The 14752-nt window shown below is 46.7% G+C and overlaps 1 protein-coding gene and 1 pseudogene across 8 annotated transcripts in view; both read left to right on the top strand.

Annotated features, from left to right (window-relative positions):
* Pcbp3 (poly(rC) binding protein 3) overlaps window positions 1-14752 on the top strand; it is a 194012-nt gene that overhangs the window by 141619 nt on the left and 37641 nt on the right. The gene's annotated exons all lie outside the window — the stretch shown is intronic.
* On the top strand, window positions 9449-9556 carry LOC125352120 (annotated as a pseudogene).

Raw genomic sequence — 14752 nt, 5'->3', positions numbered from 1 at the left:
TGTCTCTCTGTCTCTGTGTGTATCTGTCTGTCTTTGTCTCTCTCTGTCTCTGTCACTCTCCCTCTCTCTTTAGTTGACCTTAGGGAAGATTCTGTTGCTATCATCATCAAATCTTGAAAAGCCACCAGTCAGGGTGACCTAGAAAGATATGTGTGCTTTTAAGACTTTTGTTGGCCTGAACCCAGGAACAGCATCATGTCATGAGGATGAATACACAGCTGGGTTTAGCCATGAAGCCCTGTGATTGATTGAGCTTTTTTTCCTTCTTCTATTCTTTTCTTTTTTCTGTTGCCTCAGTGATATTTATTGAGAAAACCACCACATAAATTGTACTCAAATATAATTTTCTTTGTGGTAAATGTGTCATCATTGTGAACATTTTATTATTGTAAAAGTTATAGACATCAATGCCTTATGGCACACCCATATTCCAGAGCACCTGTACTCAAAGGCTATTTTGTATGTGATATAGTTGACCTACTTTGGGTTCTCCCAGGCTGTTTGATCAAGAACAATGTTCTTTTTTTAAGCTTCAAAGCAGCAGAACAAGCTGACTTAGACCATTTGTGCTGCTATAAGAAAATACCAGAGGCTGGGAATTTTATAAAGAATAGAAATTCATTTCTCACAGTTCTGAAGTTCTGAAGGTTGTTCAAGAATAAGGCGCTGGCAGGTTCAGCAATCTTTTAAGGGGCTAGTCTCTGCCTCCAAGACTATGTGTTGTTGCTACATCCATTGGTTGGGAGGAACTCTTATAGAGCAAAAAAGCAAGAGAGTCAAACTCTTGGAAACATCTTTATCAGAGATTTTAGTTCCTTGATAAGGACAGAGCTCTTATAACTTCATCACTTCCCCTGAACTTGGCATTTCTTCAGAAATGGTACCTGAGATTGATTCTAAATGAGCTTCCAAAAGCACTGTGTTCATCCCCATCATTAGCTCCAGTCGCCAAAGCCCCCAGCCTATGGTTCTAAGAAATGGGGAGGATTCAGGGCTGAACTGAGGAGGGGCCATGACTTCCTGCCTTAGCTGTACTAACAATGTGGGGTCTCCTTCAGATCATTTCTAGTATGAGGTCTTTGGGGTTTTTGTTCTTTTATTTTGTTGTTTTACAAGTACATTTATTTGAAAGTGAAAGCAAGACAGCTAGATTCTCTGTTTGGAGAGGGGCTCCAATTAGAGTTCCAAGGTCCTTGTTTGACAAAGCTCATGCAACTGAATTCTTTCTGGCAGAATTTAGTAGCACCAACTTTGAAAATTTAGACACCTGAGGGCTTTCAAACTGATTTTTACCGGGGTCATATATATAATATGTTTGTAAGTCTGTATTTGTGCATTGGCCAATACAAAAGGAAGGCTTGTCTTTCATACACATACCTGTCTTGTTTTCCAACAATATGCAGAAATAAAAACAAATGAAATGCATATAAATACATGAGGGAGGCAGCATGAAGGTTTTGGGGGATTATGAGGCTATCAGAAGATTATTGAAATCCCAGCCCCTTCATCGGCGGCGGCTGCTGTTTTAGGGATTAAATCTAATCCTGTAATCCTGTGGAGGAGTGAGGGAGTTCAGTGCAGTCACGTGGCCTCCAGCACCCCCCCCCCACCACATGCACATGCACACAGCACAGTCTCCTGCTGAGGCTACCCAGTCCAGACTCTGCGAAGGGCCCTCAGGTACCCTGGGATATCTGGTGGGTGTGAAGCCCTTAGCATAGTGTGTGGCTTGAAGGGGCACTACTACTTCTGCCCTCAGGGCACTCCACTGCTCCAAGCTGCCCAGTCACACTGTGGACATGCCCAGGGCAGCACCTGAGGGACGCGTTCATCATGCACACATAGGTGCAGGACCTCAGTGGCCAGGAGATCGGGGTGTGGGACTTCAGCAGGTGAGAGGCCAGCAGTGTGGGGAATTTCCTAGCTGCCTCTCATACCATCCCCACACAACCTCCTGTTCTCGTCACCACACTACAGGCCGTTGTGAATCTGTGGGGTTCTGAGTAGCAGAGCTTCATGGCTGTGGCCCTCCCTGGGTTCAAAGCAACAGAGCCAGGTCTTCTCTCAGCTTGCCCAACCTTAGCTTTTCAGTCTGATTCTTAGTAGCTTTTTAGTGTTTCTGAGGCTTCTGGGTTTTTCCTTTAACATATTGATGATGTAGGCCATATCCCTGATCCTATACTCCACGGAGACACTGGGCAGTATAGAATAAACTCCATGGAGACACTGGGCAGTATAGAATAAACTCCATGGGGACACTGGGAAGTATAGAGAATAAACTCCATGGAGACACTGGAAAATATAGAATAAACTCTGTTGAGACACTGGGCAGTATAGAATAAACTCCATGGAGACACTGGGCAGTATAGAATAAACTCCATGGAGATACTCGGCAGTATAGAGAATAAACTCCATAGAGACACTCAGCAGTATAGAGAATAAACTCCATGGAGACACTGGGCAGTATAGAATAAACTTCGTGGAGACACTGGGCAGTATAGAATGAACTCCATGGAGACACTGGGCAGTATAGAGAATGAACTCCATGGAGACTCAGGGCAGTATAGAGAATAAACTCCATGGAGACACTGGGTAGTGTAGGGAATTAACTCTGTGGAACACTGGGCTGTATATTGCTGCTCTGCTTATTCACATTTGATGTCAATTTTAGTTACAGTATCTATAGTCAGAGACTGGGGTTGCTGGGTCTTAGCAGAGGCATATGGACTACTTCATTGTCACAAAATGTCTTTCTCCAGCTGATGCACCAGCTGGCATGCAGGCAAACTGTATAAGTGGCCCAGTTCTGCTACTGCTTTCCAGGGCTTTCTGTTCCATTTTTGTGGGATGTTGTAGCCATTCTGGTAGGCAGGTGGGGTTACACACAGTGACTTTTACTCTTTTGCTTGACTGATGTAGATACCTTTTGATGTATGATCATCTCTCTGCATCCACTGGAACATTCATTCCAGAACCCTATTTGTATACCAACATCCCTTATAGAGATGTTGAAGTCCCTTATAGAGAATGATGCAAGTATTTCCTAGTCCTCTATTCATTAAATCATCAGATAACTTTGTATACAACAGAAATGCTTTGTTAGTAGTTTATATTAAATTGCTATGGAATGATGACAAGAAAAAGTTCTGCACATGTTTAGTACAGATACAATCTTTTTTTTAAAAAAAATTACCTTTAAGTAGTTGCACAAAGGAGACAGTTCTCTTTTTTTCAGATATTTTTAATCCATGGTGGCTAGAATCTGAACCCCATAGATACAGAGGGTAGGCTGCAGCCTATGGACAGCAGCTTCTAGTCTATGTGAAAAAGGCTCTGACCTCCTTTCCATGAGCAGCATAGAAGTAATCCCTGGATAGGAGTGCTTCACAGTTTAATGAGCTGCAGATACCTTCCTTACCATTGACAATGTCTCTTGACACAGAAAATCTTCATTGTAGTGTGGCCCATCGTGGAAACCTTTTCTTAGCACTTAGTGCCTATCTGTGTTTAAGGAATCTCCCCGTCTTCCTAGCTTGTATGGAGGATGCCTGTGCTGTCTGCCACACTTTACACTTACCATGTGGGCATACCTGGAATTGAGCTGAGGCTCGAGTCCCTAAGGGACCATTCAGGCCTCATTTTCTGCCTTGCTTGTTCAGTTGACTGAGCAACATTCCCTGAGAGACCCATCCTCTGCCTTGCACGCCTGTGAGCACTGCCTTCCGACTGCTTTCCTCGTGATCTTATTTCTCCTCGTGCCTCTGCCACATGGACTAATTCACCTAATTCATGGTAGCTTTGGACAGATAAATCTCTGGAAAATGAGTCTTTTTGCTTTGTCTTCTTTTGGGGGCTGTTTTTGGTCTGATTAATTGTCCCACATACATTTAAAAATGAGCTTAACCTGCTTTGTTAAATGGCAACTCCTGTGCACAGGTGATAATTAAAAATAAATAGATAAAATTAAATTTTAGACAAAAGCTTGTGTGTCAATATGGATTTGTAAGTAGGTTTGGACTAACCCCTGTCTGAAGTGTTCAGTGTTGTGATCACCTCTCCCAGCTCCCAGGGATCCTTTCATTCTTCACAATCATGCTTTCTAGTTTTCCATACCCAGGTTTTAGATATCTTTTGTTAGATTTATCCCAACTCTGATTTTTTTTATGTTCATATGTGTGGATTTTATTTCCTAACACTTGATGTGTAGACACGTGTAAGTCCAGTCACTGTAAGAATCCCTGCTTTGACTGTTGTCTGTGGCTCCTTTAGGCTTCGTGTGTCCACCATGCATTCTGGGCTGTTGTTCCTTCCTTGCAGCTTCTTGCCATGTACAGAGTAGAGGAGGAGCACATGTACTCCAGAGGGATCCCTCTGGCCTAGAAATACAAAAAATGCAGACTCCCGATGGAGTGTCTCAAATAAGAGGTCATAGGAACCCTACAGGTGTGCTTTGGGAGTAGGTAACCACCTGGTGCCTTCTATTGGGAAAGAAATCAGTCACTTTCCTAACTGCAACCTGCGGGTCCTTAGACTAGGTCAAGGATGGCTCAGGAGACTGAACTAGCCCTGGATGGCCCAAGGTCCAGGAGGGTTTGAGCATCTGCTCTCTTGCCTCTCTGCACTGCATGCCCTAGCTGGTTGCAGTGTCCTCTGCCACCATCTGCCACACCCTCAGGTCTAGGGATCAAGGGATCAGGAAGCACAGACTTTGGCTGTTGGTATCAGGTAGGTTCTGTGCTTCTATCATTGCTCTGTCCTTGGTCCTACTTGCCTACTCTTGCCCCGCCCCATTGTTCCTTCCCCTTCCAGAGTGAGGCTAGAGTGATGGGTGTCCTAAATGCTGCTTCTAGGCCAGGTTGGTGCTGGAAGAGCTAGCTCTCTCCAGCCTCATCTTTACTCTCAGACACCCCAGGCCACAGGAAGTTCCTTCTGAGAGTTGGATTGCACATTTCACTACTGGATCTTTTGCCTGTGTAGAGCCTATGTTTAAGGGGCTGGGTGGGGATCTCATGTTGATTTCCAACGTTGCATTGTCATCTGTCCCTGAGCAGAATCTGATTTCCCCCACCAAATTGGTAGCGCCTTGGGATGATCACCATTCCATAAGAGCTGTGGGAGGATGTGATATGAAGAATGTACCCATAATCCTTTATTGTGAGCCAGTGGAAGGCCTGCTGTAGCTTGCCCCTGTGCTGACCAGGGGGCCCATGGGAGATGAAGCCTGTGCCAAAGATGAGCATGCAGACATGCATCCCGAGCAGGAGGCAGGGCTTTGTCAAGACTTGGGTGGCACACAGCTCCAGGTTGGGTGGTGTTGGAGACAGGACTCAACTCTCGGGGAAGCCTGCCTTGGTGCTACATGAAGACTCTTCTAACTTTCTTTAAATACAGTGCTTACATGAAAAATGACACTAAATAAACATCAGTTTGATCTGTATAAAAATGTAAATTAGTTTGACAGTGTATTTTTTTCTTTTTTCTTTTTCTTTTTTTTTTTTGGCCTGTCCTGGGCCTTGGACTCAGGGCCTGAGCACTGTCCCTGGCTTCTTCCCGCTCAAGGCTAGCACTCTGCCACTTGAGCCACAGCGCCGCTTCTGGACGTTTTCTGTATATGTGGTGCTGGGGAATCGAACCTAGGGCCTCGTGTATCCGAGGCAGGCACTCTTGCCACTAGGCTATATCCCCAGCCCCCGACACTGTATTTTTGATAGGTGTGCTAATTTCTGCTCATGGCAGTTTAAGACATCAGAAACTAATCCTGGACCGATTCAAGCACTGATACACTGTGTTTGTTTTTTTTCTTTTGTGGTCTTGGTTTTTCTCATTGTGATGTGTGGTAACATTAAATTTAAAATGTAGTTTTAAATAAAGTTTGACATATCTTTAAAGTTAAACAAGGTGTGATAAATCTCAAAATAGGTATTTTTTAAATTGGGACATTTGTAGTAGGTTTGTGCTGACATAGGTTGCATGGTGGACCTCTGGGCATTTTCTCCCAAAGGTAGGGCTAAAAAATACTGGGGACACTGGAGGAAGCCTGGCATATCACCAGAAAGAGAATGGCTCTGCAGGTTCCAGATGAGGCCAGTGTAGATCCTGCAAAGCAGGAGGAAAGAGATGAGGTCACGGGTCCTAGCCTGTCACTTTTTGTCTTGACACTTGAGTGACAAGTGAGCAGGCTATTTAGAATGCTCACTGAAGTCAGGGTTGTGTAAGCCCTGAGTGTCTTTCTAAGGCTAACTCTAGCTGGCAAGAGCACTGAGTTGCAGAAATCTCCCCTTGCCTGGATGGCCTCAAGGACAGATGCATTGTGTGTGTCTCTCAAGGAGGACAGAGCAGCTAATCAGCTCTGTCGGTTTGCTGCCGTGGCCTCATGTAGCCTGATGTGGGCACTGAGCTGTTAAACACAATAAATCAAGTCTGTGCTTGCCTCTCTCCATCCCCTGTCCCTTCCAGACAGCTGAGGCCCCAGGTGCAGCCCTGGATGGAGCACAGCTAATAGGGGCAGGCCAGAGCCACTGGCCTTGATGGGCACTCGCCGCAGCTGCTTGGACACAGACAGTGTCGCTGGCAGTGCTTTCCCAGCCTTCCTCAGGCTTGAGGAGGCTGCATGTAACAGCAGGCATGATTGCTGCTGCAAGGTTCTGGACACATGACCACACCTGCCTACACAGAACCCAGAAAATGCATGAGCATTTCATTCCAGACTGAGCCTATGCCAGTTACTTTTGTTTTGGTTTTGACCATCATGGAAATAGTGAATAATTTGCCTATTTGGGGATCAGGCCTGGAGTTGGCCTGCATGGGTCACTTCCACAGCACTTCTCCATTGCAAGTGTAATAGCAGAGAGCAAATGCGTGTGCGCACGCACAAATACACACACACACACACACACGTGTGCCGTGTGTGCCAGGCTGGGGCTGCTGTACAGTGCATTGCAGTTCTCATGATTATATTAACTGCTTTACTTGTGGCTGCCAATTTAATATTCTTTTTAAAAGAATGATTAATTTGTTTATCAGAATTTTGTCATAGTAGTATTAGTTGTAAACTGTCGTTGTCAATTCAGTAATATAAAAGTTAAGCAAGGCTTGGTTCTGGTCAAAGTGGAGTGCACCTCTTGTCACGGTGTGCCATGTGTACACAGACTGCCACTGAGCCTTCTAGATAGAATGTATGGAGCAACTACCAAAGAGCGCTAACGTCAGGGGCAGCAGGCTGAAAAGAAGGGAACCAGCCCTCCACCATCCATCCACATCCAGCTTGGATGTGAGACAGTCCCCAGTCCAGAGGTAAGTGCTGAATGCAGACAGGAAGCACCCCAAGAGCAGTACTGCATAGCCACCTGAGAGACAGAGGACAGAGTGGAGTTCTCTTCCTATTTTTTGTTTTGTTTTTGTTGTTTGCCTTCTCCCCAGGACTGGGTGAGGCCCTAAATGCTTTGGTGTTTAGCTGGCCTACATGTAGGGAAAGGGGGAGCCTTCCTGTCTGCAAAGGAACAAGGCTTCAGGACACAAGGGCTGCCCCTGTCACTTCTTCCTGTCATTGCCATCTCGCCACTGGCCCTGAAGGAAGACAGGCCGGGTAAGGTCCTGGTTTTCTGCCAAAAGGGCAAGAAGAACGTACCCTGGATGCTGGCAAGTATTACTGCCCTCCCAGGGGTGGGAATTGAGAAGGTGACCCTGTAATGTCATGAGGGACTCCTGGGCAAGGAGCTCTGATTGTGTGGGTCTGACTGTGAGCAGCACAGCAAAACCTTTGACAAGAGGAGGGCAGGGTAATGACGGGGCTGCACACGGACAAAAGAGGCAGAAGAGAATGAGCTGCAAAGCTCTCAGAGCTGCACTGGCATTGGATCCACAGTCTGTGTGGATCCACAGTAGACTGATGCGCTAGAACTTCTGCATAAGATTGAACCAATGCTTAGGGCCTTATGACAATGTTCAGAGTGCCCAAGGGGATAGCCCAGTGTTCATATTTGACATGAAGAACCGAGACACTCATCCTTTTGAAGGGAAAGATGACTGATGGATGCCAACCTGGAAGGCCCTACACCAGGGTAACCGAGACCTCAACAACCTGAAAAGCTCTACGACAGAGTAACCGAGACCTCAGCAACCTGGAAGGCTCTGCGCCAGGGTTACTGAGACCTCAGCAACCTGGAAGGCTCTATGCCAGAGTAACCAAATCCCCAGCAACCTGGGAAGCTCTACACCAGAGTAACCGAGACCTCAGCAACCTGGAAAGTCCATGCCTGAGCAACCAAGACCTCAGGAACATGGAAGGCTCTATGCCTGGATAACCAAGACTTCAAAGCAGCCACCAGGATCATGGTCTGGGAACCAGGCCTCACCCTTTAGAAAAGAATGGAAAAACAAAAGGTCCAACATGAAGTACCAGATGTAACAAGAGCAAAGTGAAGACTTTAATCTGGACATCTAATAACCAAAGTTAAAGAATGCCAGGATGAGGGAGATGGGCCAGTCCATGACATGAAAATAGATGGACACCAGTGACCCAGACTGAGGGATGGAGGACGAATGGGGAAATTGAGTATGATCTCAGACCTGCAAAGTAACACACACACACAGTTCAACGCACACTGCTTCCTGTGCACGTTTACCAGGTAGACCAACTTCTGTGGGATATGGTAACTTTTTTTAAGTGTAACATTTAAATAACTGAAATCATACAAGATGTACTTTCTGGGCAGAATAAATCAGTAAGCAAATATAACTAGATGATATCTGAATACTTAAAAGTCAAAACAATGAAGGGAAAAAAATAAACTACTTTGAAAAAGCCAGGAAAAAAATCTTAACCATTAAAAAAAAAACCCACTAAATAATACAGTGATCAAAGAAATATCAAAGGAAGTTAGAAGATATTTTGGACAAAAAATGAGGAAATTTATTAAAATTTATGAGACACAAGTAAATTAGAGCCCCTAGAGAATCTTGAAAGTTTCCATTAAAAAGAAGGAAGGATGGGGCTGGGGATATGGCCTAGTGGCAAGAGCACTCGCCTTGTACACATGAAGCCCTGGGTTTGATTCCTCAGTACCACATATACAGAAAATGGCCAGAAGTAGCGCTGTGGCTCAAGTGGCAGAGTGCTAGCCTTGAGCAAAAAGAAGCCAGGGACAGTGCTCAGACCCTGAGACCAAGCCCCAGGACTGGCAAAAAAAAAGAAGGAAGGAAAAGAGGGAAGCCAGGTTCCCATGGGCTCATGCCTATAATCCTGTAGACTGGAGAAGTCAAGATCAGAGCATCCCAGCTTGAAGCCAGGCCAGTCCATAAGTTCATAGGACCCCATCTCAAAAGAAAAAAGCTGGGGGTGGTATGTGTGACACCTGTTACCCGGCTACCTCAAGAAGCCTAAATAGAGGCACCAAAGTCCAGGCCAACCCAGGCAAAAAGTGAGACCCTATCTCATAACAACCACAGCAACTACTCTTGGCCTTTTGACCAAGATCAAACATACTATCTGTTTTTACCAGCTTAGTATCTGATATGGTACCAAAAAATTAAAATAAATGCTGTACTATTACTATTTTTACCCTTTCTTTTTCTCTTAACCTACAGTGGCTTCCTATTTAAGACTAGAGAAAAGTCTGTTATTCTTTTCAAACTGCTGCATGTTATTGAGATTCCAGGCCCCCAAAAAGTAACCAAGGCAAAAAAAATTGGACCTGTGGCTCAAATGGTAGAACACCTTCCTGGCAAGCAGTACTGCCTAAAGGGAGAAAGGGGAAAGGGAAGGAGTCAAACAGTTATGTCTTCTTCCCTCCCAGAAATCTTAAAGGAAAGAAAAGCAAACCAAAGCAAGCAGAAGAAAGGAGCAAAAGAAAGACAAAAGCAATAATGAGTCATGTATTTACAGAACTAGAAAGATTGTATGAGGTCTTTGTTGCTTTTTAAGATTTTATGTTTGGGTCCAATTCTGTTCTAATGGTAATTTTCTCATCATTTTTACTGCTGTTATGAAGACCCATTGTCTGGGAAAAGGGTGGAAGGGTGAGAGAGGGGATGAGATTGACTGGAACATTGTGTGTGAATGTAACAAGTATATACATTTGTACAACAAATGTATGCTAATAAATAAATGTTAAAAAACCCATTGCCTTTATGAGTGTGCCCCCTTCCCTCCTGTACATCAGGTTAAGCCTTGCATGGGGAGCGTGGCCCTCCAGTGATGTAGGCACAGGGCCAGGCATGCCGGGAACACATGCCTAGGCTTCCGGTGGAGTGGAGGAGCCTTGATCCTGGTTCCCCGTGCTTCCCCCACCCCTGGCTACACTGGTCCTCCACAGAGCTCTACTTTGCAGGTCCGTGTGTTTCCTCCATTGTGACCCTCCAGCTGGTCCTCAGAGACAAGGGGCAGGACATTGGTCCACAAGTTCTCATAAGGCCAGGTATTGTTTCATTTGTGTAAAGGGTTCCCAGTTGTTCATTAATGAGCTTTCATGGTGGCTGCTTGTAGTTGTCAGCTAATGCTTCTTTGTCTTGGGTCTGTGTCTGTTGCCTCATTCACATTAGGATCTTTCTGTTGAAACCGGGACATTAGGGGCATTATATAATGTCTCTGAATCTTCCCAAAGCCTGTCTCTTGTCTGGCTTCTGACAGAACTCCAACTGGGATCAGAGGTTCCCAGGGTGGAAGTTCAGGTCCACTTCCCTATGTCTCCAGGGTGGAAGTGCAGGTCCAGTTCCTATGTCCCCAGGGTGGAAGTGCAGGTCCACTTCCCTGTGTCCCCAGGGCAGAAGTGCAGGTCCAGTTCCTATGTCCCCAGGGTGGAAGTGGAGGTCTAGTCCCCAGTCCCCAGGGTGGAAGTGCAGGTCCAGTTCCTATGTCCCCAGGGTAGAAGTGCAGGTCCAGTTCCTATGTCCCCAGGGTGGAAGTGCAGGTCCAGTCCCCAGTCCTCAGGGTGGAAGTGCAGGTCCAGTTCCCAGTCCTCAGGGTGGAAGTGCAGGTCCAGTCCCCGGTCCCCAGGGTGGAAGTGCAGGTCCAGTTCCCGGTCTTCATGGTGGAAGTGCAGGTCCAGTTTTTATGTCCCCAGGGTGGAAGTACAGGTCCAGTCCCTAGGGTGGAAGTGCAGGTCCAGTTCCCGGTCCCCAGGGTGGAAGTGCAGGTCCAGTTCCCGGTCTTCAGGGTGGAAGTGCAGGTCCAGTTTTTATGTCCCCAGGGTGGAAGTACAGGTCCAGTCCCCAGGGTGGAAGTGCAGGTCCAGTTCCTGGTCTTCAGGGTGGAAGTGCAGGTCCAGTTCCCGGTCTTCAGGGTGGAAGTGCAGGTCCAGTCCCCTGTGCCAGTCCTCAGGAGTAGGAAAGCTTCGCACTGCTGACCTGGACAAGAGTTCTGGCTTCCATGGTACACTGACACCATGAGCCAGGATGTGTTGACATGGGTTTGGGGTGTCCTGTGCACCCTGGTGAGGACAGGAGGCTCCCAGAGCCAAAACAGGAGATGCTGCCGCCAATTTGAGTTGCACCCCTTCCCCTTCCTGCCCCTTCAGTGAAAGTGCTGCTTCTCTAGGGGAGCTAGCCTGTCCTCATATGTCAGCATCTCCAACTTGCCACCTTCCGCACCTCCAAGCCTGAGAGTCACAGGCCACAAGGAAGCCGAGGGCAATCACCCTCTTATTTCTAGGACCCCTGCTCCCTGCTGGTCTCCCTCCTCTCTCTCTCTCTCTGTGTTGCTGTTAAGAGAAATCTGGAAATGTGTCTCTGCTTTTCCCTAGCACACAGCCTCCTTTTCCTTTTAAGTGTGAGTTCAAATCACAGGTGCTGACACTGGCTGACTGGGGACTTGCCCCAGCATTGTGCTCTTCCGCTGTGCTCCCTCATCTTAAAATGGGGCCCTGGAGTTGAGGGTGGGGGCAGCGGGGATGTTGACACCTACTGCCCGGAGTCCAGGGGAGAGGAGCTCTGTACAAACTTGTCTGTGTCTCTATGCTTTTGTAGTTTCCTTTTTGGGGAGAGGTTAATATAAGGGAAATTTCTCACTTGAAGGTTGCAGCTATTTTTAGGATGACCGATAAGCTGTTCCAGATCACTTTTCATTGATGACACACTGTTCCCCTGGACATGGTCCTGAGGAAGCAAGACCCTGGGGGCAAACAACCAGGCACCATGGCCTAGCAGGGACTTGGATGAGTCTCTTGAGCTGAGGCTGTTCCTGTGGGAGCTGACACCCCAGATGGGCAGCCAAGGAAGAAAGACTCCTGCCACTCCAGGTCCTTCCTGGCAGGAGTCACACCAACCCCACCCCTGGGTGCTGCTCTGACTAGCACCCTCAGACCTATTCCCACTCCTGCCCTGCCCAGCCATTCACCAAGCCCCCCTCAGAGCTTTCTCCTCTCCTACAGGTAGAACTGTTGCTCAGTTTGTTGGTGAATGTCTCTAACCTGGAGCACTGCTTCAGCACTGCCCTATGTGCCAGTGGCGGCAGATTTGGGGCAGCCCCCAGCCTGCACTGTGGGAAGAGGAACTTCCTGTTTCTTAGGTAAGGGATAGCAGCATAAAAACCTGGAAAAGCATCCCTGCTTCTTCCCTAGTGCACACGGCTTCCTACTCCTTTTAAGTGTGAATTCCAATCGTGGAAGCAGGCCTGAGGCTTGTGGAACATTCATCCCCAGAGCATCTAGGAGCCGAGTGAACATTGTGGACTCAGATCAGACTCTAAGAGAGCAGGACACCCTGTTGGAAGGCAGGGTGGGCGTTGCTTGTTGGAGAACCCATGCTGCCCACTACCATGGGAGTAGGGTATGAAGAGACACAGATTTGCTTCCAGGTCACAGGGTAGCTAGGAGGCCTTTGAATAGACTGTGGTGGGAAGGACCTGAGCAGTCTGGTGGCACATGCTACTCAAAGGGTAATGGGCAGCCTAGGAAGATGGGAGTTCTTCCTTTGTGCATGTCAAAGGCAGAATCTGTTAGAATGTGTGTGGTGGGGAAACCCCTTTTCCGTTAGCAATCCAGACTAGGAGTCTGGGTGCAGTGAGAGTGTGAGGTTGAGGAGTGTCTGAAAAGCAGTGTCAACACAGAGTGGCACTAAAACCATCACTGTGACAGGCCCTACTAGGGCAGGGGATGAGGTACCGGGAGGGGAAGAGTCCCAGGAAGGGCCACCAAGCCAGTGTGGCCTCAGAGGACTGGCGTACCACCACCTTGCTTCCCATGGAGTTCCTTTTGACAAGCACTTTGGTCTGTTTGCTCTAGTAGCCACACCGCTGCAGGAGACATGTCCCTGTGGGCTGAGACAAGTCCTGGGGTACTGTAGGGTCACCATGCATGCACAAGTGCCCCATGCCTGCCAAGGACAGCAGAGGACAAACTAGGAGCTTGCTAACCCCACACCCACTGAGGGTTCTATGGCTCTCAAGCTGCAGCTGGGGTACGGTGAGTTCTTCAAGGCCACATCCTTAGTCCCTGGTGACCTCGCTAACACTACAGGATAGCCACTCACACCCAGATCTCAGAGCTGCATGCTTCCCTCTTCTGCCCTCTGATGCAGAAAGGCATTGGGCTATGTGACTGATTGCTACTGACAGCATAGAGCCCGAAGCCCGAGTGGCAGGCGCTGACCCACTTTCTCCTCCCTGGGCTGGAAACATTTATGTAACAAACAGCCACAGGGCCCTGCTGTCCTCCTGGCAGGGAGATACCTTTAATTAAAACGGAGGCACAGAGCGCCAGACTGGCCACACTGTGATCCAGTTTATGGGGCTGGTAAATCAGTCTTAGCAGAAGCAGCGATCTACAAGAAGAGCTTTTCCAGAATTATCCGTGTAGATTCATATTTGATGCCATATCAATCACATGGGCCAGATCCCGCTCTCCTTCCCAGTATTTTGCAGGGACCATGTTGTAGTACTGGCCATCAGAACTTTCTAGTCTCTACCTATACTTTCCCACAGGGTAGTCCACAGCCACATGGAGCTATTTAGCATTTAAAATATAACCAGAGAAATCTTAAATTACTTCCTTCAAGGTCAGCAGGAAATGGCTCTCTTTTTCAGTTTCTCCCTACTTCAACCTTGCTACACTAAAGTTAATCTTGGTAAACTAAATCATTACTAGCTTAAAAAAAACGTAGCCAGTGAGGTTTTGGTTTTAATTGTAAATAGACAGATGTGGCTGGCATTACACCAGAAAGACGTGGAGTATTAATTGCAAGATTGGGTTTTAAGTCACTAATCATAGAGGACATAAGCATTGTAGACTAGAGTGACAACTGACATATAGGATAAGATCTCTATTTTATTTTAAATTTTGATTTTTGAAAAAATAATTAAGAAAGCAAGGAGGGTGGGGCGAGGGGCTGGGGGGAGGGAAGGAGGGAGAAAAACAAAGGGAAAATAGGTATGACAAGAAATGTATATGTATTCACTACCTTAAACATGTAACTGTAACCCCTCTGTACATCATCCTGACAATAAATAATAATAATAAAAGGATTGGGTTTTAAAACTGGTATAACACCAGAAAGACATGGAGTATTAATGGCAAGATTGGGTTTTAAAATTCTGTCATGTAAAATCCTTGTTAGATGCTATGTTAAAGTCTTGTTATTCAAAAGGTATTGTTTCATTGTAAATAATACTTAAAACTAACAATGTAGTCTTTTGATGAAGTATCTGTAAATCCATTAGTGTCAGTAAACGATAAATGTATTTTGTCTATGCAGAACTGTCAGTCCCCAGCTCTACTGAGGCCTCCCAGCACACATCCCTCAGATAATTAGAACGTGCTGG

The sequence above is a fragment of the Perognathus longimembris genome, chromosome 5 (genome assembly GCF_023159225.1).
Source record: "Perognathus longimembris pacificus isolate PPM17 chromosome 5, ASM2315922v1, whole genome shotgun sequence".
NCBI lineage: Eukaryota > Metazoa > Chordata > Mammalia > Rodentia > Heteromyidae > Perognathus > Perognathus longimembris.
This window is presented reverse-complemented; position numbering and strand designations above follow the sequence as displayed.